Here is a 22,297-nt window from a genome sequence, read left to right on the forward strand (position 1 = left end):
CAGTACTTTCTCCTGCTGTGGAGACTGATGTGCAGTTTCAATCAGTCAGCATTTGTAAAGCGCAGCACAGTCACTCCTAGAGGCATCTGGGCGCTGAGGGTGCCAAGCCTCCATCGATCAGTCAGATCTGGAGTTTCTTTCTGAAATCTGCAGGGAGGGTGCTGGGGTTTTCATCTCCAGACCCTCAGTGCTAAGCCAATCTCGTTCGCTTTCCTCAATGTATGCCTTTGAAACTCTCAGGACTGTTTGTTAGTGGTTTGCAAGGCAGGGATCTCACTGTGAGGAGTATTACCTGCTCAGAGGTCTGTGGCAGATGGACACAGCCCATTAGCGTCTGACCACAGCTCCTTCTGAATCTAACAGTTCCGCTCCCACCTCTTAGAACCCTCTGCGAACAGTCAGTTTTTATTCAGTCTCTTAGGAAACTGAAAACAGTTTTAGTTTTCTAAAAGCCAATTGTTGATGCAAGCGACTGACACTGGCTTACAAGAAGTCCCTGAAGAGTGATCCTTGGGGAAGATGGACGCTCTCGGCGATGGAGGGAAAGATATTTTATGTCGACATATAGACCAATGATCCTACCACTTGGAGTTTTAATACTGTAAGGCCAACACTTTTTCAACCAGATTTACCTACATAAAGCCCTTCAGGTGGCAGTTCGGGCATAATTTAAAGGGCGTTTTGTCCATGTCCCACCCTTGCCTCACCCTCCGACCGCGTGGTTGTTCTTGGGGGGGGGGGGGGGGGGCAATTCTTCACGGTCTTCGGTGAGATGTTTTCCTTGAAAACAAAGTTTAAAATGTTTCCAAAGACTTTCGGAGATGCTGTTGCTTCCAGACCCAGTGACGAAAAAAATAATAATCTGAAGTTGACGACTATGCACAGCAATATTCGGAGCCACACACAGGGTGGACATACCACCTAGTGGTACTCGACGACACCCAAAGAGAAGAAGAAAAGAAACAAAAAAACTAAACAAAACAAAACAAAAAGACCATTTCGGAGCCAAACACTAGATGGTGAAATCATGCGAATCCGGAAAAGGATGCTCGCTGCAAACCCAGCATCACTGGACCCTAGAGCTGCACTTGGCTCTCCAGCAGTGATCACAGACTCGAGGAGCTACATTCAAAACCAAACATTAAAAGCTTGAAAAGGACTGAGTGTGGGCAGGCTGCGAAGACTGTGGGGACTCAGTCCAGAGAAGCCGGAACGCCTTGGATCTGGAAGGGGTCAGTAACCCCCTCCCCTGGTCCCTGTGAGCCCGGACACCCCGCTGACATAGAAGCAGGCATGCCAGAAAGAAGGAACAGTCCAACTGAAGGCCAAAGGCAGCTTCATCTCCAGACCAGGGAGCGACCCTACAGGGCGTTCATTCCCAAGGGCTTCAGTCGCTCCCGGGAAGGCCACGCAGGTGCTCTCGCGGAGAAGAGGGCAAGGTGAGCGGTAATTCAAGAGTGGTAACACTCAGCCTCAATCTATAGGGAAGCCTTAAATTATGTGCAAATCATCTCAAGGTTGCAAAGGGAGGTGAGGGTGACCTGAGGGCTCGGGTGGGTAGATGTAAAGAGGTGAGGGTGACCTGAGGGCTCGGGGTGGGTAGATGTAAAGAGGTGAGGATGACCTGAGGGCTCGGAGGTCGGAAGAGGTAAAGGGAGGCGAGGGTGACCCGAGGGCTCGGGTGGGTACATGTAAAGGGAGGTGAGGGTGTCCTGAGGGCTCGGGTGGGTAGATGTAAAGGGAGGTGAGGGTGTCCTGAGGGCTCGGGTGGGTAGATGTAAAGGGAGGTGAGGGTGACCTGAGGGCTCGGGTGGGTAAATGTAAAGGGAGATGAGGGTGACCTGAGGGTCCAGGGTGGGTAGATGTAAAGGGAGGTGAGGGTGACCTGAGGGTCCAGGGTGGGTAGATGTAAAGGGAGGTGAGGGTGACCCGAGGGCTCAGGGTGGGTAGATGTAAAGGGAGGTGAGGGTGACCTGAGGGCTCGGGTGGGTAGATGTAAAGGGAGGAGAGGGTGACCCGAGGGCTCGGGGTGGGTAGATGTAAAGAGGTGAGGGTGACCCGAGGGCTCGGGGTGGGTAGATGTAAAGAGGTGAGGGTGACCTGAGGGCTCGGGGTGGGTAGATGTAAAGGGAGGTGAGGGTGACGTGAGGGCTCGGGTGGGTAGATGTAAAGGGAGGTGAGGGTGACCTCAGGGCTCGTGTAAAGGGAGGTGAGGGTGACCTGAGGGCTCGGGTGGGTAGATGTAAAGAGGTGAGGGTGACCTAAGGGCTCAGAGGTCGGAAGAGGTAAAGGGAGGTGAGGGTGACCCGAGGGCTCGGGGTGGGTACATGTAAAGGGAGTTGAGGGTGACCTGAGGGCTCGGGTGGGTAGATGTAAAGGGAGGTGAGGGCGACCTGAGGGCTCGGGGTGGGTAGATGTAAAGAGGTGAGGATGACCTGAGGGCTCGGGTGGGTAGATGTAAAGGGAGGTGAGGATGACCTGAGGGCTCGGGTGGGTAGATGTAAAGGGAGGTGAGGGTGACCTGAGGGTCCAGGGTGGGTAGATGTAAAGAGGTGAGGGTGTCCTGAGGGCTCGGGTGGGTAGATGTAAAGGGAGGTGAGGGTGTCCTGAGGGCTCGGGTGGGTAGATGTAAAGGGAGGTGAGGGTGACCTGAGGGCTCGGGTGGGTAGATGTAAAGGGAGGTGAGGGTGACCTGAGGGTCCAGGGTGGGTAGATGTAAAGGGAGGTGAGGGTGTCCTGAGGGTCCAGGGTGGGTAGATGTAAAGGGAGGTGAGGGTGTCCTGAGGGCTCGGGTGGGTAGATGTAAAGGGAGGTGAGGGTGTCCTGAGGGCTCGGGTGGGTAGATGTAAAGGGAGGTGAGGGTGTCCTGAGGGCTCGGGTGGGTAGATGTAAAGGGAGGTGAGGGTGACCTGAGGGCTCGGGTGGGTAGATGTAAAGGGAGGTGAGGGTGTCCTGAGGGCTCGGGTGGGTACATGTAAAGGGAGGTGAGGGTGTCCTGAGGGCTCGGGTGGGTACATGTAAAGGGAGGTGAGGGTGTCCTGAGGGCTCGGGTGGGTAGATGTAAAGGGAGGTGAGGGTGTCCTGAGGGCTCGGGTGGGTACATGTAAAGGGAGGTGAGGGTGTCCTGAGGGCTCGGGTGGGTAGATGTAAAGGGAGGTGAGGGTGTCCTGAGGGCTCGGGTGGGTAGATGTAAAGGGAGGTGAGGGTGTCCTGAGGGCTCGGGTGGGTAGATGTAAAGGGAGGTGAGGGTGTCCTGAGGGCTCGGGTGGGTACATGTAAAGGGAAGTGAGGGTGACCTGAGGGTCCAGGGTGGGTACATGTAAAGGGAGGTGAGGGTGTCCTGAGGGCTCGGGTGGGTAGATGTAAAGGGAGGTGAGGGTGTCCTGAGGGCTCGGGTGGGTACATGTAAAGGGAGGTGAGGGTGTCCTGAGGGCTCGGGTGGGTACATGTAAAGGGAGGTGAGGGTGAAATATAAACCTTTTGAAATCAGGGCGCGGCTGATGCGGAATAAAACATCCTCCTGGTTATAAAACCGGAAACCTTGACACAAGTGAAATGTGACGCCTAAACATCAATTCAGAACAACTCTTACTGTATGACGTAAGACAAGGGAGTAGGTTTACAGCGTTATCATCAATAAAAGTAAGTTTACTGCTTCAGCCTCAATAAAAGGCGATTGAAATGTTTGTTTTCGGAACTGGTGAAACGCCACAAAGTTTCGTAATTTTATAGTTGTTTGGGTTCAGCTCTTGGAAACACCCAGAAGCGCCAACTTCAACTCTGGTGGTTTCAGTCTCAGCACACAAGAGGTCGATGGGTGGATAGATGGATGGATGAATGGATGGATTGCTTGAAGGCTGGTAATCACTTAGGGCTGCATCCTTTCACAGACCGAGTTGTGCTCACTCGTGACAAGGAAGAAGATAGGAGTGGCAACGAAGCCAACCAATCCCAAGTGGTGGGCGGGCTAAATGCCCCTCTGAGAGTTTATTTTTATTTTTTAGAAGCAGTAGCTAGAGGCAACCATGCACACCGTCTCAGGCAAGAACTAAAAGAACAAGCATTTGCAATGCAATAAATAGGTCTCGCATGTGCTCGAGTTAGAGCTATTGGCGTTGAAAATTCATAACTAGACTTTTCTTGCCACATAAATTAGGTCAACCCTGCCTCATAATTTTGTCTGTTCCTCTGACATAACTCTGGCAGCCCTGCATTTAACTAAAAGCACTTTAATTTACACCCTTCCTCTATCTGCAGCAAAGAATGAAAACGTTGCCATTTAGCATCCTAATTTAAATCTACCCTGGTAATTCCAATAGAATACAGCTTTCACCCCCCAATCAGAGCTGCTGGCTGCTAACACAGTTCCCAAAACAAGACAGCCATATAGAAGTAACAAAAGAAATTAACTAGAAGGGTCGCCAAACATATCAAGAGTGCTCAGTCACAGTGTAATAAGGACATTAAGTTGCCCTGAATCATGGTCATAATTGCAAGAAGTAGAAATTAATACACATATACAATTATCATGTAAACCCAATAAAAACTTTTATCAGAAATAAACTTTTGGCATTAGACTGTAATGCTGAGAAGAGCCCCTAGAGGGCACCACAATGAAAATAGCATTTGTAAGAAATATGGTCATGTAACCATATAGTTACCCCTAAAGGGTGTAACCACATGAAAAGAACAACGAATGTATTAATGTAGTGTAACCATATATTTAGCCCGTACAGGGTATAGCACATAACACATTTTAGGGCTGGCAGGCCGACTGCAATACAATTACAAACACGGCCTTTAAACCACAAACTACTCCAAGCTGTAAAACAAAACCTCCAACCATGAGAGGGCTTAAAAAGACACTGAATGTTGGGAGGGGTTATCATTTTAGGGTCCCCACTAATGTACTGTGGGGACCCAGAGATGACGTAGACAGAGCACATTGTGATTTGAAGGGGATGCCATTTTGTCAGGACCACCACAGGCTGAGTTACGAGCAAAAATGTTTTGTAAAAGTAATACTGCAAAGCAGTATGGGGTGAGTTTCCATGCCACAAATTGTGTACTCTGTTGCCTGTAATGCTTAGAACATCCCCTAAAGGGCGCCACAATTAAAATACCATTTGTAAGAAACGTGATCATGTAACCGTATAGTTAGCCCGTGGAGGGCGTAACCACATGAAAAGAAAGTGTCAGAAAGTACTGCAGTGTAATCATACATTTAGCTCCTAGAGGGCATAGCACATTTTCTGAGCTAACAGGCCTACTGCAATAATATTAAGAACAAGGTCCTGAAAACAATAAATACTTCCAGCTGTAAAACGAAAAGACACAATGGTTGGAGGAGCTATTACTTTGGGTTCCCTTTAACCTAGTGCAGGGGCCCAGAGATTAAGTAGGCAGAAAGGGCATGTTGTTGTGAATGTTTTGGTGGTGGTCCCATTGTCCTAGGACCACCGCAGGCTGAGTATGAGCAAAAACATTTTCTAAAAGTAAAGGCCTGCAAAGCATTATGGGGCGAGTTTCCCCGAGCACAGTGAATATTGTAGTATCGGCTCTCCTGCTGTGCGAGTCCCTATGAGGATTTCTGTGTTTTTAAAAAAAAAATTTTTTTTTTTAGGTAAAGCATTTATCAATTACAAGTGTTTTTGTGAAAGCTATGGAGCGTGAAGGGGAGAGCCCAAACAAATGTCTCTGGTTAGGAAAAAATGTGACTAGCAATTTAATACCACCACTGGAGTTTACGCTCAAGAGGTGGGGCAAACAGGAGAAGAGGAAGGCAAGACGTTGAATAAGAAGCAAACACATGAGTGACAATAAGGCGAACCAATGGGCAGGTGGAACGCCCTCTTTCGAATTGGTAGTAAGCCCACAATAGGTCATTTTCAACCAGACAGCTTGCACCGCCTGGCAGGCGAGACCTCCAAGAAGATCCTGAATCCCTGCTGCCCCGCCTCCAAGCAAAACTACCCCCGCTGCTGCCCCACCTCCAAGTCAAACAACTCCCCCGCTGCTGACCCCACCTCCAAGTCAAACAACTCCCCCGCTGCTGACCCCACCTCCAAGTCAAACAACCCCGCTGCTGCCCCCGCATCCAAGTCAAACAACCCCCGCTGCTGCCCCCGCATCCAAGTCAAACAACCCCCGCTGCTGCCCCGCATCCAAGTCAAACAACCCCCCCGCTGCTGCCCCCGCATCCAAGTCAAACAACCCCCCCGCTGCTGCCCCACCTCCAAGTCAAACAACCCCCCTGCTGCCCCCGGCCTCAAAGTTAAACAATCCACCTGCTGCCCCGCCTTAGTATTAAAATCCCCCCCAACCCCCCAAATCAATCCACATAAACCTCCTGCTGGTCAACCTCCGGCCCCAACAAAACCCACCCTGCTATCCCACCTCCAAAACATTCCTGTCTCCCCACCTCCAAAGATGGTGCCCCCAACCCCCACCTTACCATCCTCCCTGCTGCCCCACCTGCATTCACCACAGCCCTGGGGGGTCCAGATTCCAACTTTTCCCTGGGGGTGACAGTTCCCAACAAAACCAAGTCCATACCAACAGCGTTCACCCCCCCCCCCCCCCAACAAAACACGACCAGCTCACACTGACAGCTCCAACCACAAACCAACACACAAGAGGCATCTTAGAGACCTGCCTGGACGCCTCCTCACCCACCCCAGATGTCAAAAGATACTGGCACATGGGGCTCACCGCACCCTTGTCTGACTGGAGAACCCCCAAGTTGTGCAGTTCAGGGGGGCATCAGCTCTGTGGGAAGGCTGTCTCACCAGCTCCAGGCTGGGGGTACACACAAATCAATGCATCAGGGAGCCCCACTTTCTGTGAATGGGGGGGGGGGGTCCCAGAACACTCTGGTTGAGGGACTTCAGTCAACAGAGACCACCCCCCCCGCTGCCTGCTCCATGCATGACAGACCCCCCACCACAAGAAGGAGGGCACTAGTTATAAAGTGCCCCGGTATGTGTGAGTGACACTCACAGCGTCAGCCATGTGGCAGCCCCCTCATTCTGTGCCTTATGGAGACCCTCAGAGCCTTCATCTGCATGTGAGCCCCCTCACCCCCCCCCCCCCGCCTGGTCCATGCACGAGAGACCCCCCCCCACAAGAGGGATGGCACTAGTTATAAAGTGCCCAGGGGCACCGGTATGTGTGAGTGACACTCACAGCTACAGCCATGTGGCAGCCCCCTCATTCTGTGCCTTATGGAGACCCTCAGAGCCCCCATCTGCACGTTAGCCCCCCCCCCCCGCTGCCTGCTCCACGCACGAGAGACCCCCCACCACAAGAGGGAGGGCACTAGTTATAAAGTGCCCAAGGGCACCGGTATGTGTGAGTGACACTCACAGCCATGTGGAAGCCCCCTCATTCTTGGCCTTATGGAGACCCTCAGAGCCCCCATCGGCATGTGGACCCCCCCGCCCCACACCTGTGACTAAAAGACACCACTTACCGTGCGGAGAGACACCAGTCCCAGGCCTGCTAGGGCGACGCCCCAACACTGTGCATGGTGAGACCCCCACACAAGTGTGCGTGAGATACCCTAACCGTGCAAGGGGGGGGGGGTCTCCTGTTATAGTGTGCATAAAGGCCCCGCCCCCCAGGAAGTATGCATGAGTAACACCGACAGTGTCGTGCGTGGGACACAACCCACACGTTTGATGAGTGAGACCCCTCGGTCTAAGACTAAGGGGCCCGTATGACCGTGGGTGAGAGACCACCCAGAAGCTAGGAAAATAAGTACACCCCCCCAGCTGTTTACACGAGTGAAGACACACAGCCCCCCAGCAGTTTACACGAGTGAAGACACACAGCCCCCCAGCTGTTTGCACGAGTGAAGACCCACAGCTGTTTACATGAGTGAAGACCCCCAGCTGTTTACACGAGTGAACACACAGCCCCCCAGCTGTTTACACGAGTAAAGACCCACAGCTGTTTACATGAGTGAAGACCCCCAGCTGTTTACACGAGTGAACACACAGCCCCCCAGCTGTTTACACGAGTAAAGACCCACAGCTGTTTACATGAGTGAAGACCCCCAGCTGTTTACACGAGTGAACACACAGCCCCCCAGCTGTTTACACGAGTAAAGACCCACAGCTGTTTACATGAGTGAAGACCCCCAGCTGTTTACACGAGTGAAGACACACATCCCCCAGCTGTTTACACAAGTGAAGACCCCCAGCTTTTTACACGAGTGAAGACCCACAGCCCTTCCAATTGTTTACACGAGTGAAGACCACCAGCTGTTTACATGAGTGAAGACACACAGCCCCTCCAAATGTTTACACGAGTGAAGACACACAGCCTCCCCAGCTGTTTACACGAGTGAAGACCCATAGCCTCCCCAGCTGTTTAACGAGCGAAGACACAGCCTCCCCAGCTGTTTACACAAGTGAAGACCCCCAGCCACCTCAGCTATTTACACGAGTGAAGACCCCCAGCTGTTTACGAGTGAAGACCCCAGCTGTTTACACGAGTGAAGACACACAGCCCCCAGCTGTTTACACGAGTGAAGATTTACAGCCTCCTAAGCTGTTTACATGAGTGAAGACCCACATCCTCCTAAGCTGTTTACATGAGTGAAGACCCACAGCCATTTACACGAGTGAAGACCCCCAGCCATTTACACGAGTGAAGACCCCCAGCCACCTCAGCTATTTACACGAGTGAAGACCCCAGCTGTTTACATGAGTGAAGACCCCAGCTGTTTACACGAGTGAAGACACACAGCTTCCCCAGCTGTTTACACGAGTGAAGACTTACAGCCTCCTAAGCTGTTTACATGAGTGAAGACCCACAGCCTCCTAAGCGGTTTACATGAGTGAAGACACACAGCCTCCCCAGCTGTTTACACGAGTGAAGACACACAGCCTCCCCAGCTGTTTACACGAGTGAAGACACACAGCCTCCCCAGCTGTTTACGAGTGAAGACACACAGCCTCCCCAGCTGTTTACACGAGTGAAGACACACAGCCTCCCCAGCTGTTTACACGAGTGAAGACACACAGCCTCCCCAGCTGTTTACACGAGTGAAGACACACAGCCTCCCCAGCTGTTTACACGAGTGAAGACACACAGCCTCCCCAGCTGTTTACACGAGTGAAGACACACAGCCTCCCCAGCTGTTTACACGAGTGAAGACACACAGCCTCCCCAGCTGTTTACACCAGTGAAGACCCCAGCCCTTCCAAGTGCTTACACGAGTGAAGCCCCCCAGCCCCCAGATGTTTACACAAGTGAAAACCCATAGCCTCCCCAGCTGTTTACACGAGTGAAGACAGACAGCCCCCAGCTGTACAGCAAGTGAAGACCCCAGCTGTTTACACGAGTGAAGACCCCAGCTGTTTACACAAGTGAAGACCCCCAGCCGTTTACATGAGTGAAGACACACAGCCCCCAGCCGTTTACACGAGTGAAGACACAGACCCCAGGTGTACAGTGAGTGAAGACCCCCAGCTGTTTACACAAGTGAAGACCCACAGCCCTTCCAATTGTTTACACGAGTGAATACCCCAAGCTGTTTACACGAGTGAAGACACACAGCCCCTCCAAATGTTTACACAAGTGGAGACCCACAGCCTCCCCAGCTGTTTACACGAGCAAAGACACACAGCCTCCTAAGCTGTTTACATGAGTGAAGACCCACAGCCTCCTAAGCTGTTTACATGAGTGAAGACCCACAGCCTCCCCAGCTGTTTACACGAGTGAAGACACACAGCCCCCAGCTGTACAGCGAGTGAAGACCCATAACCTCCCCAGCTGTTTACACGAGTGAAGACACAGCCCCCAGCTGTTTACACGAGTGAAGACCCAGAGCCCCCCAGCTGTTTACACGAATGAAGACACACAGCCCTTCCAAGTGCTTACACAAGTGAAGCTCCCCAGCCCCCAGATGTTTACACGAGTGAAGACCCATAGCCTCCCCAGCTGTTTACACGAGTGAAGACTTACAGCCTCCTAAGCTGTTTACATGAGTGAAGACCCACAGCCTCTTAAGCTGTTTACATGAGTGAAGACCAACAGCCTCCCCAGCTGTTTACACGAGTGAAGACACCCAGCCCCCAGCTGTACAGCGAGTGAAGACCCATAACCTCCCCAGCTGTTTACACGAGTGAAGACACAGCCCCCAGCTGTTTACACGAGTGAAGACCCCAGCCCTTCCAAGTGCTTACACGAGTGAAGCCCCCCAGCCCCCAGATGTTTACACGAGTGAAGACCCATAGCCTCCCCAGCTGTTTACACGAGTGAAGACACACAGCCCCCAGCTGTACAGTGAGTGAAGACCCCAGCTGTTTACACGAGTGAAGACCCCAGCCCTTCCAAGTGCTTACACGAGTGAAGCCCCCAGATGTTTACACGAGTGAAGACCCCAGCCCTTCCAAGTGCTTACACGAGTGAAGCCCCCAGATGTTTACACGAGTGAAAACCCATAGCCTCCCCAGCTGTTTACACGAGTGAAGACACACAGCCCCCAGCTGTACAGCGAGTGAAGACCCCAGCTGTTTACACGAGTGAAGACCCCTAGCCGTTTACATGAGTGAAGACACACAGCCCCCAGCTGTTTACAAGAGTGAAGACACACAGACCCCAGGTGTACAGTGAGTGAAGACCCCCAGCTGTTTACACAAGTGAAGACCCACAGCCCTTCCAATTGTTTACACGAGTGAATACCCCAAGCTGTTTACACGAGTGAAGACACACAGCCCCTCCAAATGTTTACACAAGTGGAGACCCACAGCCTCCCCAGCTGTTTACACGAGCGAAGACACACAGCCTCCCCAGCTGTTTACACGAGTGAAGACTTACAGCCTCCTAAGCTGTTTACATGAGTGAAGACCCACAGCCTCCTAAGCTGTTTACAAGAGTGAAGACCCACAGCCTCCTAAGGTGTTTACACGAGTGAAGACACACAGCCCCCAGCTGTACAGCGAGTGAAGACCCCAGCTGTTTACACGAGTGAAGACCCCCAGCCGTTTACACGAGTGAAGACACACAGCCCCCAGCTGTACAGTGAGTGAAGACCCCCAGCTGTTTACACAAGTGAAGACCCACAGCCCTTCCAATTGTTTACACGAGTGAATACCCCAAGCTGTTTACACGAGTGAAGACACACAGCCCCTGCAAATGTTTACACAAGTGGAGACCCACAGCCTCCCCAGCTGTTTACACGAGCGAAGACACACAGCCTCCCCAGCTGTTTACACGAGCGAAGACTTACAGCCTCCTAAGCTGTTTACATGAGTGAAGACCCACAGCCTCCTAAGCTGTTTACATGAGTGAAGACCCACAGCCTCCCCAGCTGTTTACACGAGTGAAGACACACAGCCCCCAGCTGTACAGCGAGTGAAGACCCATAACCTCCCCAGCTGTTTACACGAGTGAAGACACAGCCCCCAGCTGTTTACACGAGTGAAGACCCAGAGCCCCCCAGCTGTTTACACGAATGAAGACACACAGCCCCTCCGCTGTTTACAAAAGTGAAGAATCCCAGGCCCCAAGCTGTTTACAAGAGTGAAAACCCCCAGCTGTTTACACGAGTGAGGAACCACAGCCCCCCAGCTGTTTACAAGAGTGAAGACCACCAGCTGTTTACACAAGTGAAGACCCCTATCCCCTCCCCTTCAGCTGTTTGTTTGAGTGAGGACCCCCCAGCTGTTTACACGAGTGAAGACCCCCAACTGTTCACACGAGTGAAGACTTCCATCTGTTTACAAAAGTGAACAACCACAGCTGTTTACACCAGTAAAGACCCAGGTTCACAGCCCACAGCTGGTTACGCAAGTGTAGACCCCCAGCTCCCAGCTGTTTACACGAGTGAAGACCCCCAACTGTTCACACGAGTGAAGACTTCCATCTGTTTACAAAAGTGAACAACCACAGCTGTTTACACCAGTAAAGACCCAGGTTCACAGCCCACAGCTGGTTACGCAAGTGTAGACCCCCAGCTGTTTACATGAGTGAAGACACCCAGCTCTTTACACGAGTTTACATCCCCAGCTGATGAGTGAAGACCTCCAGCTGTTCACACGACTAAAGACCCCCACTCCCCCAGCTGTTTACATGACTGAGGACCCCCCAGCTGTTTACAAGAGTGAAGACCCCCCCAGCTGTTTACACGAGTGAAAACCCTCAGCTCCCTAGCTATTTACACAAATGAAACCCCCAAGCTGTTTACATGAGTGAAACCCCCCCACTCCCAGCTGTTTACATGAGTGAAAACCCTCAGCTCCCCAGCTATTTACACAAGTGAAACCCCCAAGCGGTTTACACGAGTGAAGATCCCCCCAGCTGTTGACAAGAGTGAAGACACAGCCCCCAGCTGTTTAAATGAGTGAAGGCTCCCAGCCACTTACATGATTGAAGACCCCCATTTGTTTACAAAAGTGAAGACCCTCAGCTGTTTATACCAGTATAGACCCAGTTTCACAACCCCCAGCTGTTTACACAAGTGAAGACCCACAGCCCCAAGCTGTTTAAACGAGTGAAAACCCTCAGCTCCACAGCTATTTACACGAATGAAACCCCGAGCTGTTTACACGAGTGAAAACCCTTAGCACCCTCAGCTGTTTACACGAGTGAAGATCCCCCAGCTGCTGACAAGAGTGAAGACACAGCCCCCAGCTGTTTACACGAGTGAAGACCCCTAGCCACTTACACGATTGAAGACCCCCAGCTGTTTACACACGACTGAAGACACAGCTGTTTACATGAGTGAAGACCCACAGCCGCCTTCAGCTGTTTACAAGAGTGAAGACCCCCAGCTCTTTATACAAGTAAAGACCCACAGCCCCCAGTTGTTTACAAGAGTTAAAACCCCCAGCTGTTTACACAAGTGAAGATCCCCAGCCCACCTCAGCTGTTTACATGAGTGAAGACCCCGAGCTGTCACAAGAGTGAAGACTGTTTACACGAGAGAAGACCCCCTCCCGCTGTCACAAGAGCGAAGACTGTTTACGCGAGTGAAGACCCCCCTAGCTGTCGCAAGAGTGAAGACTGTTTACACGAGTGAAGATCCCCCTAGCAGTCACAAGAGTGAAGACCGTTTACACGAGGGAAGACCCCCCAGCTGTCACAAGAGTGAAGACTGTTTACACGAGGGAAAACCCCCAGCTGTCACAAGAGTGAAGACTGTTTACACGAGGGAAGACCCCACCCCAGCTGTCACAAGAGTGAAGACTGTTTACACGAGTGAAGACCCCCTCAGCTGTCACAAGAGTGAAGACTGTTTACACGAGTGAAGACCCCCTCAGCTGTCACAAGAGTGAAGACTGTTTACACGAGGGAAGACCCCCCCCCCAGCTGTCACAAGAGTGAAGACTGTTTACACGAGTGAAGACCCCCTCAGCTGTCACAAGAGTGAAGACTGTTTACACGAGTGAAGACCCCCTCAGCTGTCACAAGAGTGAAGACTGTTTACACGAGTGAAGACCCCCTCAGCTGTCACAAGAGTGAAGACTGTTTACACGAGTGAAGACCCCCTCAGCTGTCACAAGAGTGAAGACTGTTTACACGAGTGAAGACCCCCTCCCGCTGTCACAAGAGCGAAGACTGTTTACACGAGTGAAGACCCCTAGCTGTCACAAGAGTGAAGACTGTTTACACGAGTGAAGACCCCCTCAGCTGTCACAAGAGTGAAGACTGTTTACACGAGTGAGACCCCTAGCTGTCACAAGAGTGAAGACTGTTTACACGAGTGAAGACCCCTAGCTGTCACAAGAGTGAAGACTGTTTACACGAGAGAAGACCCCCTCCCGCTGTCACAAGAGCGAAGACTGTTTACGCGAGTGAAGGATCCCCCCCCACCAGCTGTCACAAGAATGAAGACCCCCCCCCCCCCCCGCTGTTTGCACGTGGCCTGCTGGGGGCTCGAGGTGCAAGGGACCTCAGTGATTTATGTTTATGGGGTAGAACTCCCCCCCCCCCCCCCGGGTTCACGACGGGGGGGTCCCATGTTATGCTTCAGGGCCCCGCCCCCCTCGGCAGAGTGCACGAGGAGTGCCCCGCCCACCCCAGGGACACGTCGTTGTGCACGCACGAGGGCCTCGGTGAGGTCCCTTATGCACCTTCCCCCTCCCCCCCCGGGGGCCAGGCCTAGGGGTACCACTGACCCGTGCATGCACCCCTCACCCGCCCCCCGTAGTGCACGAACCTCACCTCCTCGTGCACAGACATTAGCAGCGCCCCCCCCCCAGCAGCTCAGTGACGTCTCTTGTGTACCCCCCCGGAGTGGGGCAGCACTGGCCCAATGGATGCACACTGCACACCCCCCCGCACGCACCTCACGTGCCCGTGCACACGCACTCACTAGCAGCGGCCCGTAGCAGCTCGGAGATGCCCCTCGTGCACCCCCCCGTGGGCCAGGCCCAGGGGTAACACTAGCCCATGCATGCACCCCTTGCCCGCCCCAGAGTGCACGCACCTCACCTCCTCGTGCACACGCACTCCCCGCACATGCACAGCCCGCTCCAGAAATAACCCAGACCTGCAGGAAGTGATCTCACAGGAAAGAGGCTGGAGAGGAGGGAGGGCCCAGGGGAGGGAGGAGGGACAGGGGTGTGTGCTGGGGAGGGAGGAGGGCCCAGGGGTGTGCACTATCAACACTCACTGCTATGCAGGGGAGGGAAGGGTGGTCTCTGGACAGAGAGGAGGGTATGGGGAGGGAAGGAGGGCCCAGGGTGTGCTGTGCTGGGGAGGGAGGTGGGCCAGGGGTGTGCACTATCAACACTCACTGCTCTGCAGGGGAGGGAAGGGTGGTCTCTGGACAGAGAGGAGGGTATGGGGAGGGCCCAGGGTGTGCTGTGCTGGGGAGGGAGGAGGGCCAGGGGTGTGCACTATCAACACTCACTGCTCTGCAGGGGAGGGAAGGGTGGTCTCTGGACAGAGAGGAGGGTATGGGGAGGGCCCAGGGTGTGCTGTGCTGGGGAGGGAGGAGGGCCAGGGGTGTGCACTATCAACACTCACTGCTATGCAGGGGAGGGAAGGGTGGTCTCTGGACAGAGAGGAGGGTATGGGGAGGGCCCAGGGTGTGCTGTGCTGGGGAGGGAGGTGGGCCAGGGGTGTGCACTATCAACACTCACTGCTCTGCAGGGGAGGGAAGGGTGGTCTCTGGACAGAGAGGAGGGTATGGGGAGGGCCCAGGGTGTGCTGTGCTGGGGAGGGAGGAGGGCCAGGGGTGTGCACTATCAACACTCACTGCTATGCAGGGGAGGGAAGGGTGGTCTCTGGACAGAGAGGAGGGTATGGGGAGGGAAGGAGGGCCCAGGGTGTGCTGTGCTGGGGAGGGAGGTGGGCCAGGGGTGTGCACTATCAACACTCACTGCTCTGCAGGGGAGGGAAGGGTGGTCTCTGGACAGAGAGGAGGGTATGGGGAGGGCCCAGGGTGTGCTGTGCTGGGGAGGGAGGAGGGCCAGGGGTGTGCACTATCAACACTCACTGCTCTGCAGGGGAGGGAAGGGTGGTCTCTGGACAGAGAGGAGGGTATGGGGAGGGCCCAGGGTGTGCTGTGCTGGGGAGGGAGGAGGGCCAGGGGTGTGCACTATCAACACTCACTGCTATGCAGGGGAGGGAAGGGTGGTCTCTGGACAGAGAGGAGGGTATGGGGAGGGAAGGAGGGCCCAGGGTGTGCTGTGCTGGGGAGGGAGGTGGGCCAGGGGTGTGCACTATCAACACTCACTGCTCTGCAGGGGAGGGAAGGGTAGTCTCTGGACAGAGAGGAGGGTATGGGGAGGGCCCAGGGTGTGCTGTGCTGGGGAGGGAGGAGGGCCAGGGGTGTGCACTATCAACACTCACTGCTATGCAGGGGAGGGAAGGGTGGTCTCTGGACAGAGAGGAGGGTATGGGGAGGGCCCAGGGTGTGCTGTGCTGGGGAGGGAGGAGGGCCAGGGGTGTGCACTATCAACACTCACTGCTATGCAGGGGAGGGAAGGGTGGTCTCTGGACAGAGAGGAGGGTATGGGGAGGGCCCAGGGTGTGCTGTGCTGGGGAGGGAGGTGGGCCAGGGGTGTGCACTATCAACACTCACTGCTCTGCAGGGGAGGGAAGGGTGGTCTCTGGACAGAGAGGAGGGTATGGGGAGGGCCCAGGGTGTGCTGTGCTGGGGAGGGAGGAGGGCCAGGGGTGTGCACTATCAACACTCACTGCTATGCAGGGGAGGGAAGGGTGGTCTCTGGACAGAGAGGAGGGTATGGGGAGGGAAGGAGGGCCCAGGGTGTGCTGTGCTGGGGAGGGAGGAGGGCCAGGGGTGTGCACTATCAACACTCACTGCTCTGCAGGGGAGGGAAGGGTGGTCTCTGGACAGAGAGGAGGGTATGGGGAGGGCCCAGGGTGTGCTGTGCTGGGGAGGGAGGAGGGCCAGGGGTGTGCACTATCAACACTCACTGCTATGCAGGGGAGGGAAGGGTGGTCTCTGGACAGAGAGGAGGGTATGGGGAGGGAAGGAGGGCCCAGGGTGTGCTGTGCTGGGGAGGGAGGTGGGCCAGGGGTGTGCACTATCAACACTCACTGCTCTGCAGGGGAGGGAAGGGTGGTCTCTGGACAGAGAGGAGGGTATGGGGAGGGCCCAGGGTGTGCTGTGCTGGGGAGGGAGGAGGGCCAGGGGTGTGCACTATCAACACTCACTGCTATGCAGGGGAGGGAAGGGTGGTCTCTGGACAGAGAGGAGGGTATGGGGAGGGCCCAGGGTGTGCTGTGCTGGGGAGGGAGGAGGGCCAGGGGTGTGCACTATCAACACTCACTGCTATGCAGGGGAGGGAAGGGTGGTCTCTGGACAGAGAGGAGGGTATGGGGAGGGCCCAGGGTGTGCTGTGCTGGGGAGGGAGGAGGGCCAGGGGTGTGCACTATCAACACTCACTGCTCTGCAGGGGAGGGAAGGGTGGTCTCTGGACAGAGAGGAGGGTATGGGGAGGGCCCAGGGTGTGCTGTGCTGGGGAGGGAGGAGGGCCAGGGGTGTGCACTATCAACACTCACTGCTATGCAGGGGAGGGAAGGGTGGTCTCTGGACAGAGAGGAGGGTATGGGGAGGGCCCAGGGTGTGCTGTGCTGGGGAGGGAGGAGGGCCAGGGGTGTGCACTATCAACACTCACTGCTATGCAGGGGAGGGGAGGGTGGTCTCTGGACATAGAGGAGGGCGAGGGGGGTGAGAGGGAGGGTCAGGGGTATGCTGGGGGGATGACGGACAGGTGGAGGGCCAGGGGTGTGCATTATTAACACTCACTGCCATGCAGGGGAGGGCAGGGTGGTCTCTGGACACAGAGAAGGGCCTGGGGGGTGGGGGGGGGGGGCAAGCGAGGGGTAGAGGGAGGACCAGGGGTGTGCTGGGGGTAGGAGGGCCAGGGGAGGGCAGGCTGGTCACTGGAGAGAGAGAGAGAGAGAGAGAGAGAGTCAGAGGAAGGGACGAGGTGGGCTGAGCAGGAAGACGGAGGGACGGGGGAGGAACAGGAGGAGGGTCCAGGCTGTCCTGACTAGGAGGGCCCAGGGGGCGTGCACTCACACTTGAAAACACCACAGGCATGAGAGGGCAGGGTGGTAACTGGACTGAGAGAGGGCCAGGAGGGAGGGGCTAGGCGTCCTGCACTCACACTTGAAAACACACCAGGCATGAGAAGGCAGGGTGGGTACTAGAGAGAGAGAGTGTCACTTAAAAGCACTGCCAGGCAGGGGGGTCAGAGAGAGAGAAGGGTCAAGGGAAGTGTGCTGTCTGCCAGGCAGGAGAGGGCAGGGGAGTCACTGGACAGAGAGGGAGGGACTGTCACTTAAAAACACTGCCAGGCGGGGGAGAGAGGGAAGTCACTGGAGAGAGAGGAGGGCCCAGGAGGCAGTGTGCTGTCTGCCAGGCAGGGGAGGGCAGGTGAGTCACTGGAGAGAGAGGAGGGCCCAGGGGGCAGTGTGCTGTCTGCCAGGCAGGGGAGGGCAGGGGAGTCACTGGAGAGAGAGAGAGGAGGGCCCAGGGGGAAGTGTGCTGTCTCCAGGCAGGGGAGGGCAAGGGAGCCACTGGAGAGAGAGAAGGGCCAAGGGAAGTGTGCTGTCTGCCAGGCAGGAGAGGGCAGGGAGTCACTGGACAGAGAGAGAGGGAGGGAGTGTCACTTAAAAACACTGCCAGGCGGGGGAGAGAGGGAAGTCACTGGAGAGAGAGGAGGGCCCAGGGGGAAGCGTGCTGTCTGCCAGGCAGGGGAGGGCAGTGGAGTCACTGGAGAAAGAGGAGGGCCCAGGAGGCAGTGTGCTTTCTGCCAGGCAGGGGAGGGCAGGGGAGTCACTGGAGAGAGAGAAGGGCCCAGTGGGAAGTGTGCAGTCTGCCAGGCAGGAGAGGACAGGGGAGTCACTGGAGAGAGAGAGAGGAGGGCCCAGGGGGAAGTGTGCTGTCTGCCAGGCAGGAGAGAGCAGGGAGTCACTGGACAGAGAGGGAGGGAGTGTCACTTAAAAACACTGCCAGGCAGGGGAGAGAGGGAAGTGTCTGGAGAGAGAGGAGCGCCCAGGAGGCAGTGTGGTGTCTGCCAGGCAGGGGAGGGCAGGTGAGTCACCGGGGAGAGAGGAGGGCCCAGGGGGAAATGTGCTGTCTGACAGGTAGGGGAGGGCAGGTGAGTCACTGGGGAGAGAGGAGGGCCCAGGGGGAAATGTGCTGTCTGACAGGTAGGGGACAGAAGGGGAGTCACTGGAGAGAGAGGAGGGCCCAGTGGGAAGTGTGCTGTCTGCCAGGCAGGAGAGGGCAGGGGAGTCACTGGAGAGAGAGGAGGGCCCAGTGGGAAGTGTGCTGTCTGCCAGGCAGGGGAGGGCAGGTGAGTCACTGGAGAGAGAGAGAGGAGGGCCCAGGGGGCAGTGTGCTGTCTGCCAGGCAGGAGAGGGCAGGGGAGTCACTGGAGAGAGAGAAGGGCCCAGTGGGAAGTGTGCTGTCTGCCAGGCAGGAGAGGGCAGGGGAGTCACTGGAGAGAGAGAAGGGCCCAGTGGGAAGTGTGAGAGAGAGGAGGGCCCAGGGGGAAGTGTGCTGTCTGCCAGGCAGGGGAGGGCAGGTGAGTCACTGGAGAGAGAGAGAGGAGGGCCCAGGGGGCAGTGTGCTGTCTGCCAGGCAGGAGAGGGCAGGGGAGACACTGGAGAGAGAGAAGGGCCCAGTGGGAAGTGTGCTGTCTGCCAGGCAGGAGAGGGCAGGGGAGTCACTGGAGAGAGAGAAGGGCCCAGTGGGAAGTGTGAGAGAGAGGAGGGCCCAGGGGGAAGTGTGAGAAGGTAGCCTCTTTCTAGCCTTGTTACCCCCACTTTTGGCCTGTTTGTGAGTGTATGTCACGGTGTTTGTCACTGTTTTCACTGTCTCACTGGGATCCTGATAGCCAGGCCTCAGTGCTCATAGTGAAAACACCATGTTTTCAGTATGGTTGTTATGTGTCACTGGGATCCTGCTAGTCAGGACCCCAGTGCTCATAGGTTTGTGGCCTATATGTATGTGTCACTGGGACCCTGTCACACAGGGCCCCAGTGCTCATAGGTGTGCATGTATATGTTCCCTGTGTGGTGCCTAACTGTCTCACTGAGGCTCTGCTAACCAGAACCTCAGTGGTTATGCTCTCTCATTACTTTCAAATTGTCACTAACAGGCTAGTGACCATTTTTTACCAATTTACATTGGCTTACTGGAACACCCTTATAATTCCCTAGTATATGGTACTGAGGTACCCAGGGTATTGGGGTTCCAGGAGATCCCTATGGGCTGCAGCATTTCTTTTGCCACCCATAGGGAGCTCTGACAATTCTTACACAGGCCTGCCACTGCAGCCTGAGTGAAATAACGTCCACGTTATTTCACAGCCATTTTACACTGCACTTAAGTAACTTATAAGTCACCTATATGTCTAACCTTTACCTGGTAAAGGTTAGGTGCAAAGTTACTTAGTGTGAGGGCACCCTGGCACTAGCCAAGGTGCCCCCACATTGTTCAGAGCCAATTCACTGAACTTTGTGAGTGCGGGGACACCATTACACGCGTGCACTACATATAGGTCACTACCTATATGTAGCTTCACCATGGTAACTCCGAATATGGCCATGTAACATGTCTATGATCATGGAATTGCCCCCTCTATGCCATCCTGGCATTGTTGGTACAATTCCATGATCCCAGTGGTCTGTAGCACAGACCCTGGTACTGCCAGACTGCCCTTCCTGGGGTTTCTCTGCAGCTCCTGCTGCTGCCAACCCCTCAGACAGGCAGCTGCCCTCCTGGGGTCCAGCCAGGCCTGGCCCAGGATGGCAGAACAAAGAACTTCCTCTGAGAGAGGGTGTGACACCCTCTCCCTTTGGAAAATGGTGTGAAGGCAGGGGAGGAGTAGCCTCCCCCAGCCTCTGGAAATGCTTTGTTGGGCACAGATGTGCCCAATTCTGCATAAGCCAGTCTACACCGGTTCAGGGACCCCTTAGCCCCTGCTCTGGCGCGAAACTGGACAAAGGAAAGGGGAGTGACCACTCCCCTGACCTGCACCTCCCCTGGGAGGTGTCCAGAGCTCCTCCAGTGTGCTCCAGACCTCTGCCATCTTGGAAACAGAGGTGCTGCTGGCACACTGGACTGCTCTGAGTGGCCAGTGCCACCAGGTGACGTCAGAGACTCCTTGTGATAGGCTCCTTCAGGTGTTAGTAGCCTTTCCTCTCTCCTAGGTAGCCAAACCCTCTTTTCTGGCTATTTAGGGTCTCTGTCTCTGGGGAAACTTTAGATAACGAATGCATGAGCTCAGCCGAGTTCCTCTGCATCTCCCTCTTCACCTTCTGATAAGGAATCGACCGCTGACCGCGCTGGAAGCCTGCAAACCTGCAACATAGTAGCAAAGACGACTACTGCAACTCTGTAACGCTGATCCTGCCGCCTTCTCGACTGTTTTCCTGCTTGTGCATGCTGTGGGGGTAGTCTGCCTCCTCTCTGCACCAGAAGCTCCGAAGAAATCTCCCGTGGGTCGACGGAATCTTCCCCCTGCAACCGCAGGCACCAAAAAGCTGCATCTCCGGTCCCTTGGGTCTCCTCTCAGCACGACGAGCGAGGTCCCTCGAATCCAGCGACACCGTCCAAGTGACCCCCACAGTCCAGTGACTCTTCAGCCCAAGTTTGGTGGAGGTAAGTCCTTGCCTCACCTCGCTGGGCTGCATTGCTGGGAACCACGACTTTGCAAGCTTCTCCGGCCCCTGTGCACTTCCGGCGGAAATCCTTCGTGCACAGCCAAGCCTGGGTCCACGGCACTCTAACCTGCATTGCACGACTTTCTAAGTTGGTCTCCGGCGACGTGGGACTCCTTTGTGCAACTTCGGCGAGCACCGTTTCACGCATCCTCGTAGTGCCTGTTTCTGGCACTTCTCCGGGTGCTACCTGCTTCAGTGAGGGCTCCTTGTCTTGCTCGACGTCCCCTCTCTCTGCAGGTCCAATTTGCGACCTCCTGGTCCCTCCTGGGCCCCAGCAGCGTCCAAAAACGTCAAACGCACGATTTGCGTGTAGCAAGGCTTGTTGGCGTCCATCCGGCGGGAAAACACTTCTGCACGACTCTCCAAGGCGTGGGGGATCCATCCTCCAAAGGGGAAGTCTCTAGCCCTTGTCGTTCCTGCAGTATTCACAGTTCTTCAGCCTAGTAAGAGCTTCTTTGCACCAACCGCTGGCATTTCTTGGGCATCTGCCCATCTCCGAGCTGCTTGTGACTTTTGGACTTGGTCCCCTTGTTCCACAGGTACCTTCAGACAGGAATCCATCGTTGTTGCATTGCTGATTTGTGTTTTCCTTGTATTCTCCCTCTAACACGACTATTTTGTCCTTAGGGGAACTTTGGTGCACTTTGCACTCACTTTTCAGGGTCTTGGGGAGGGTTATTTTTCTAACTCTCACTATTTTCTAATAGTCCCAGCGACCCTCTACAAGGTCACATAGGTTTGGGGTCCATTCGTGGTTCACATTCCACTTTTGGAGTATATGGTTTGTGTTGCCCCTATCCCTATGTTTCCCCATTGCATCCTATTGTAATTATACATTGTTTGCACTGTTTTCTAAGACTATACTGCATATTTTTGCTATTGTGTATATATATCTTGTGTATATTTCCTATCCTCTCACTGAGGGTACACTCTAAGATACTTTGGCATATTGTCATAAAAATAAAGTACCTTTATTTTTAGTATAACTGTGTATTGTGTTTTCTTATGATATTGTGCATATGACACTAAGTGGTACTGTAGTAGCTTCACACGTCTCCTAGTTCAGCCTAAGCTGCTCTGCTAAGCTACCATTATCTATCAGCCTAAGCTGCTAGACACCCTATACACTAAT

General features: G+C 54.8%; 1 protein-coding gene across 5 annotated transcripts in view; it reads right to left on the reverse strand.

Moving 5' to 3' along the window:
* Positions 1–22,297, reverse strand: part of LOC138251940 (programmed cell death protein 4-like) — a 359,042-nt gene that overhangs the window by 53,690 nt on the left and 283,055 nt on the right. Inside the window, exon 1 of one of the 5 annotated variants that reach the window (XM_069205696.1) lies at positions 14,446–14,593. The exons of 1 other annotated variant lie outside the window; for it this stretch is intronic. The gene's annotated coding sequence lies outside the window, so the exon portion shown is untranslated. Of the gene's footprint in view, positions 1–14,170; positions 14,189–14,440; positions 14,594–22,297 lie in introns of those variants that run through there. 3 more of the 5 variants (XM_069205706.1, XM_069205734.1, XM_069205715.1) reach the window with 3 other exon arrangements.

Source organism: Pleurodeles waltl, chromosome 1_1 (assembly GCF_031143425.1).
Source record: "Pleurodeles waltl isolate 20211129_DDA chromosome 1_1, aPleWal1.hap1.20221129, whole genome shotgun sequence".
Classification (NCBI taxonomy): Eukaryota; Metazoa; Chordata; class Amphibia; order Caudata; family Salamandridae; genus Pleurodeles; species Pleurodeles waltl.